The sequence below is a fragment of the Ursus maritimus genome, unplaced genomic scaffold (assembly GCF_017311325.1).
Source record: "Ursus maritimus isolate PB19 unplaced genomic scaffold, ASM1731132v1 scaffold_5, whole genome shotgun sequence".
In the NCBI taxonomy this organism is placed as follows: domain Eukaryota; kingdom Metazoa; phylum Chordata; class Mammalia; order Carnivora; family Ursidae; genus Ursus; species Ursus maritimus.
Window position 1 is genome coordinate 74131120 of NW_024426663.1, and position 7439 is coordinate 74138558.

At 46.6% G+C, this 7439-nt stretch overlaps 1 protein-coding gene across 1 annotated transcript in view; it reads right to left on the reverse strand.

Annotated features, from left to right (window-relative positions):
• ARL14EPL (ADP ribosylation factor like GTPase 14 effector protein like) overlaps positions 1-1958 on the reverse strand; it is a 30271-nt gene extending 28313 nt beyond the window's left edge. The window contains exon 1 of the mRNA XM_008709474.2: positions 1642-1958. The gene's annotated coding sequence lies outside the window, so the exon portion shown is untranslated. The remainder of the gene's footprint in view (positions 1-1641) is intronic.
• Positions 1959-7439: the final 5481 nt, after the last annotated feature.

A 7439-nucleotide genomic window follows, 5' to 3' on the forward strand; every position in this document is an offset into this window, starting at 1 on the left:
TTTTATTTATTTATTTATGTGGCAGCCAACCAGCGAGAGAGGGAACAGAAGCAGGGGAGTGGGAGAGGAAGAATCAGGCTCCCAGCGGAGGAGCCCGATGAGGGACTCCTTTCCGGAACGCTGGGATCATGCCCTAAGCTGAAGATAGGCACTCAATGACTGCGCCACCCAGGCGCCCCGGTTGTGGGCTTCTTGATTTTTCAGCCCGCCTTCTGTGTTCTGGGGGAGGGGCCTGCCGCGCCAATACTCAGGCAACCCTGTTTGGGTAGAGTCTCGGCATCCCCTGCGAGGGGGGATGGGGATGCGCACACTGTGAGCCGGTATTTCCAGGCTTTTGTTCTCTGGCGGCTTTCCCTGGCGGTTTGCTGTGCCTCTTCTGAGGGTCAGAGCAGCAGAGGCTGCATTGTCACAGAACAGAGGGATTGCGGCCCGTTCTCCACTGATGTTCTGGCCACTTTAACTCTGTTTCTGTTGGTGCTGCTCAACCCTCAGCGTCCGATGTGCGCCCCACACCCGCAGCGCCCCAGCCCTCACTTCCAGGGCCGGCGCGTCTCTGTCCTTGTGTTTCTATGCCGCCAGCCGGCCGCCTCGCGCCCTCCCGGATCTCCCGGTCTCAGTCTGGATCCAGTGAGCGCACCGGGATTCGGGTTCCAGCGAGATGCCTGGTGGCGCGCGCACCGGCTCACGGCTCCCAGTCTGCTGCTTTTGGGTGGTGCCGCCCCGCGAGTCCGCCCCTGCTCCCCGCAGGTGGTTACCGGCTTCCCGGGCGCCCGAACACGGCAGCTCTCTCCCCTTCCGTTTATCTTCCGATATCTGTGCGCGGTTTCACGGCTCCCCGCTTTGTACCTCAATACTCAGCGCTGGAGATGTTCATTTGTAGAGATCCAGATGCGTCTTCCTGCGTCTCAGGCTGGTTCCGTGGTTGTTTAGGCTGGTCTGGCACCTATCCAGCTCGACTCGGGGGACCGGCTGAAAAAGGTGTCGCCTACTCCTCCGCCATCTTAACTCCTCCTGCAAGAGTCGCATGCTCTTCTGACTGAGCCAGCCCAGCGCCTCTATAATCTATAATTTCTAAATGCCATCATAAGCCAAAGCAAATAATGACTTGACAGCATGAAGCTAGTTATTTTAGAATTTGAACCATTCTCTAAAAATCTGTTAATAGTGTTTGCAAAGTAGATGCAACAACTTATTTAAATGCATTTGCCTTAAGCTTCTTTTCCATACAAGTCCACATTTAACTTCCTTACATAAATCATTCTTTGGAAGTGGGGTTTTTTTGGTTTTGAATGGTCATGCCTGCATGAAGTTTTGCTGTTTTTTCCAAGAGCTGCTTACCTGACACCCTATTATAGTTCTGGTCCACAGTAGGTATGTGCGGATTAAAAGCTTTTAGATGAGGCTTGTTGGCATATAATAGTATCTTAACTGTGTCCTAAATTAAAAGGTAAAAGAAAATCCCAAAGTAAATGCGAGTTGGCAGTAAAAGAGTGGGTTTTAAGTTCTGGCTTCTGCCTCTGCTAGTGCTGTGGCCTTAAGCCTTCCTTACCACCCCCACCCCCGCCTCCGTGTGTTAAAATCGGAACAATTCCACCCACCTGAGTTGGGTATTACGCCACCATCTGTTAGTTCCAGACTCACCTTGTTTTCCGCGGTGCGATGTCAGGATCTGACTCTGCGAACCACACCTGGACTTCGCCAGCTCTGCCAGCAGGGGGCGCAGAGGGTCACGGGAAGACTGCAGTGGGGACCAGTGGTCCTCTGCTTCCTGCACTACCAGCATGGCCCCAGCAATAACTCTTCCTCCTGATGGTGGCTGTTGGATTCCAGTTCTCGGGACATTTCCTCTGGTCTCCTAGACCCAGCCTGGTGTGTCCCCTGAAAAGACCAGCAGACACTGGCCGGGGCCCCCTCCTCCAGGTCTGGGTCTCCCTTCTGCCGGCTCTTTCTCTGAGCAGCACCTGCCTCTTCCCTTCGTTGTCCCCGCCCCGGGAGTGGTAGCTCTTTCCTGCAGTTATTTTTTTTCTTGGTCTTTTCTTACTGTTAACTTTCACCTTTTCAGTTCCTTATACGCCAATTTTAAAAACAGTAAATTCTCTCGGTCGAAAAAAAAGCAGAGCCCGGTTTCTGTTCTCCTGCTGGAACCCTGACTGTTGGCACCAGACTCCCAGGAAACAGACTCTCAAGGTGGGATTCTGATCATGCCCGTGGCCTTGGACATGGCGCCGACACCGCCATTAATCAGATTAATTACAATGAGGTCCCCTACTGAAGGAAGCAAGTGCCTTCAGGGACCCAGTGGCTGCTGTGTTAGGCCACTGTCACTGCAAGGACGTGGGGTGGCTGGCTCCTTCTGTGTACACTGGATGCTTATGGGAAGAAAATGACCAGCTCCAGTCTTAGATAACCGGAGAACTGCAAAGGCATTTCTAGAAGAAGCACTTAATTCTCGTAGCTGCTCTATGGGACGCAGCATTTCAGCCCAAGTTGAATTCACAGCCTTCCAAGTCCAGACTGAAAGAGTCTGGCCATTGATTGAGGAGGACTGAGACCCTGAGATTTGCAATGAGGACACTTGGATGGACTCTAAGGAAACAGATAATTATACTCCTGGCCCCAAATTCTGCATTCCGGTAACTGCAACCTTTGTCCTTTATTCCCCAGCCCTACAGGGAGAGCTGATTTCGGTGCTCTAACTTGGGGTTCCTTTGCTTTTTGACTTCTCTTAATCCCTAACATGAAAATCGCTTCTATCGGACACACTGCCTCACAGGGTATTTTGAGGGTAAGAGGAAGCACACAGCTCAGTAAATGGCTCGTGGAGGGCCCTCGCTGGGCAGGTGTTTCCCTGCTGACCACAACTTTCTCTACTGCATCACTCCACTTCCGGTGGGAGGGTCAAACTTCTACACTTATTTATAAAAGGAGTGTATTTTCTGTAAAGTCTGGCGCGGGGGCAGGGAGAGATGAGGGAGACCATCAACCTTATAGAAGAAATAAGTACTCTCGTCTTGCTCATAAATACTGAAGCCACATTAGGAAGGCTCAGAAACACCTTCTGAAAGAAACCATTCCTATTCTCTGCTCTGGGGCATTCTTAGGACAATCTCCTAAGGGAGGCTTCAGACCCTTAGCATTACTAAGGATTGTCTGGCTTCACAGGAACCAATGAAACTCTCAGGCTGTGTTGATCCCAAGTAAGAGATGTTAAGGTGGAGGGGCCGCTCTAAATCATAGGACGATCACTACTGTGAGGGCAGAAAAGAAGAAACTCATGCAAACACCAAGCTTAGTAAGTACCCCTTCCCTTTTCTGATCTGTCCAGGGTCCAGGACGCAGCAAGTCATCACAATAGAACACTTTGAGCAGCTTGGCATTGTTCGTAGGAGAAAGTAAAGAGAGAAGTCATCTCTGCCTTGTCTGTGTGGCTATTTCTTTACCAGGGGGAAAAGAAAAGAAAATTAACATGCAGTTTAGTCTAGGTCAGGCAGGTGTTCGCACACATACTAGTTATGCACGCTCCCCTACATACACTGGGTTCCATAAACACACCTACACAAATAGCCTTTTTTCACAAAGTAACCTTTTAGCAAACAAAGTTATAACATACTTTTAAGGATACAGTTTGGATAGGAAAAGTTTTTTTTTTTTTTTTAAGTAGGCTCCACACTAAGCATGGAGCTCAACATGGGGCTCGAACTCATGACCCTGAGCTCAAGATCTGAGTTGAGATCAAGGGTCAGGTGCTTAACTGACCTGAGCCACCCAGGCGCGCCAGGAAAAGTTTCTATTAAAAAAGGAAGTCTGTAATTTATTATTTGGAACGTTCTGATCCAAAGATATGAATTTTTAAAATAGAGCAGGGGTCTCCATTTTTCCTTCCGTGCCTCTAAATCCCATTTGGAATTCTGAAGTCGTCTTACAGCACCCAAGTCGAACTAGATTTTATTCATCTGGTTCAATTTTCTCCAATGAAAATAAAGTAACAGAAGAAACTGGTGTATGCACCTCGCAGAGAGTTTTTATTAAATCAAGATAGTCATACTTAAGCATACATAGCTCTGTAGCAGGCATTGTATGCTATACGACTTCTAGACTTAAGTACCATTTATCACTAGTTGTGTGAAATGGTAACATATAACTTAAGTATTACTGTAGCGTAGATTAAGTCAAGTTGTTGCCATAGTGGCTTCAAGGTCGCCCTCATCCATGTACGTAAAGGGGCATTTCCAAAAGACTTAGTTCAGTCTTAAGTTTTACAACTTCGCAAGCATAAATGCTACACACTTGCATACAAGTTTCAAATAAACTGTATTTGAAAATTTAATATTTACATTTATTTTAGATTTATATAGCTTTGTTAACTTTGAGTAACATTGTTTTTTATATTTTAAGTGTTTAGTCCCTCTGGATTTTTTTTATTCATTTGAGAGAGAGAATGTGCATGCCCAAGCAGTGGGGAGGGGAGCGAAGGGAGGGGGGAGGGGCCAAGGGAGGGGGAGAAGCAGACTCCCCACTGAGCAGGGAGCCAGATGCGGGGCGGGATCCCAGGACCCTGGGATCATGACCTGGGCCGAAGGCAGACGCTTAACCGACTGAGCAGCCAGGTACCCCAGTCCCTCTGGTTTAAGATGGAAAATATTGGCTGAAACAAGACATTAAATCTTTTGGGACAACTTATGTTTTCAGTTCGTGCTTATTAAAATGTTTAACAGATAAACTTTAAGACTCTGACTGGCTGTTACCAAGTTTAAATGAGAAAATTGTTTGCAAGAAAAATATATTGCCATTTTGATTAAAAAATAATTCTTGTATTTATTTTTAAATTGAGTTTATTTAATCACACATTTGTAGAAAAGTTGAAATTACAAGAAAAATATATTTTTTCCTGGATCCTTAAGAGTAAGTTGTCCCTTGATGCCCCATTCACCCCTTGATGTGTATTAATTTTCCCACTTGGACTGGTGTGTATTGTTTAGGTAGAAAATATCCCTGGTTGTAGGTCAGGGTTGTTTTCTACCTAAATATAACACAGCTGTCCAAGAGGGAAAATCACCATTGATACATTTCCAGTCTCTAACCCTCAGACTCCATTCAAATGTTTCCAGTTGTCCCAGTGATGTTCTTCATAGCAAAGGGATCCAGTTCAGAATTACATGTTACACTTTGTTGTCCTGTATCTTTAACTTCCTTCAGTCTAAAATGATGCTGCATCTTTCCTTTACTTTCATGACCTTTTGAAGACTATTTTGTGGCCTGTCCCTTAGTTTGGGTTTGTCTGCTCTTTCCTCATGATTCGATTCATGTGATGTAGATTTGTCAAGGATCGGGATTTGATATGTCCCCACCATTCCTTGAGCACCTCCTTGTCTTTTGGTACAAAAAGATGTTCCATCTCAAATTGTCCTTTTCCCATCAAAGCCCTGAGAGCAGCCATTTCTCCGAGGAGCCCTGGTTGGTACAGCACTGGCTGTATGCATGCTGTTGGTAGGATGCCGCTGCTCCCAGACCCCCTCAGTTGAGAAGGTAGGGTCGATGTTGCCATGTTATCTATATCCAAACCTGTATCTATATATGTGTATCTCTTCACATATAGAGAAAGAGTAACATGTGTCTACACACATTACTTCTCTATGTATGACTCTAGCCCTGTATTGAGAACTGAGGACTGTTCACATTGGCACCTCCAATTCCAATCCAATGACCAAAGGTTCATTCCAGATCTCCTCTTCTGCATGTTTGCTATGCTCGTCTCCAACAGTGAGAAGCCTGGGTCTTATTATCATTTGTGAGTTTTTGTATTTGATTCATTCGCCTGGGGTAACCAAGCTCTCATTGCTGCTCGGCCCCACCCCATGTGATGTCCTCCTCACCATCCTCAGGCTCTCACACCTCCTGCTGGGTCATTGCCCTGGCCCGGGAAGTCCTCTTCACCGCACTAGGACTTGGGCTCCCCGTTTTCACCTTGTTTGGGCTCTGACTCTCTATGTCATAAGCCCCCTCCCTGCACTGTGTAGTTATCCTTACTCACTTCTTTGGGCTCTGCCATCCTGCACTAAGATGTTCCCCCACGGCGTAGACTCCCCCTTTGCCCACCCAAGCTCTTCTACCCATTCCAGGTCATGGGGCTCCACAGCTCCCCCTTGGCTCTCCTGGGTGTAGAGGTCTGCCTTGCTCTCCCCTTAAGCACCAACCTGCTTAGGAAAGGAGGAGAAGAGGAAAAGCCCAAGTAATTCCTCGATACGTGTGTTGTAAAAAATATCCTTGCTGAATGTCGTCGTATTTCAGAGAAGAGCGGGCTGGAGGCAATATTTACGAGGTCTCGAATGCTGATTCCCAATTCTCTGCGTGGGGGAGGCAGTTTTTACTCCCAGTCCCACGTAAGGCTTTGCTGCGGACATATTAATCCTGCTAGAGTTTGGATGGAAGCAAGATAGCATTTGTTGGAGCAAAGAGGAAAAGGAATCAAGATCTCCCTTATCGCATCTCATTTTCCTTCTTCCCTCATTGTCCACAAAAAATTGCTGTGCAGCTTGACCCCAGAGCTCTAAATTGCAGACGACCTCGAGTCTTCCAGACCAAGGCATTTGTTCTCTCACTTAGAGTCAACGATGGGAAGTCACTGAATGGGTTTGAGCTGAAGACTGTGAGGAAAGCTTTACATTTCTAATTACGGAATAGAAAAAGTCACGACCACGGTGTCCATCTTGTTAACTTTTTTCTAGGGCGAACTGTATAAAGCAGACTTGGGTACACTGGATGGGTCAGAGAAATTGTTTTATAGTTGGGGTGCTAACAGACAGGCTGGCTTATCGGTTAATAAAGTATTTACACTGTTTACACAAATCTGCCTCAGTTTTGCTCCCTTATTGCAATCACTGTAATCAATCAATAATTACTGCATTTTATACTAAGTATAAGTACAATATAATAAAATGTCATGCCAATTGGAACAACTGGCTTCCTCTTGTAAGAAAAAATGTACATTATTCAAAGTTCTTTTTCCTATTTAGAGGAAGGACTATTAACCAAAAATCTGGGCATTTGATAAACACTTTCAGTGCTGTTTAATTACCACAGAAGCTAAGATGTAACTATGTAACTGGATTTTGATTTTCAACAGATGGACTGGAGCGCCACACCTAGCTGCTCCTCTTGTGGGAGGAGACACTGTTGGTGTCACCCGCACCTGGTGACCAGGGTCAGAACCTTGAAGGCACAGCGGGGTGGCAAGAACGAGGAAGGGGACGCAGACAGCCAGGCAGGAGGCAGGCAGAGGTGACTGAAAGGGAGAAGGGAGCCCAAGGGAGACAAGGAGGGAGAGGAAGAAGAGAAAGAGAAAGACAAGAGAGAAGACATGTGGCACGGTTACCCTAAGTTGAGGCTGTGATCAAAGGAATGATAGAAAATAGAGAACGAATGTTCTAGAAAAACTGAAA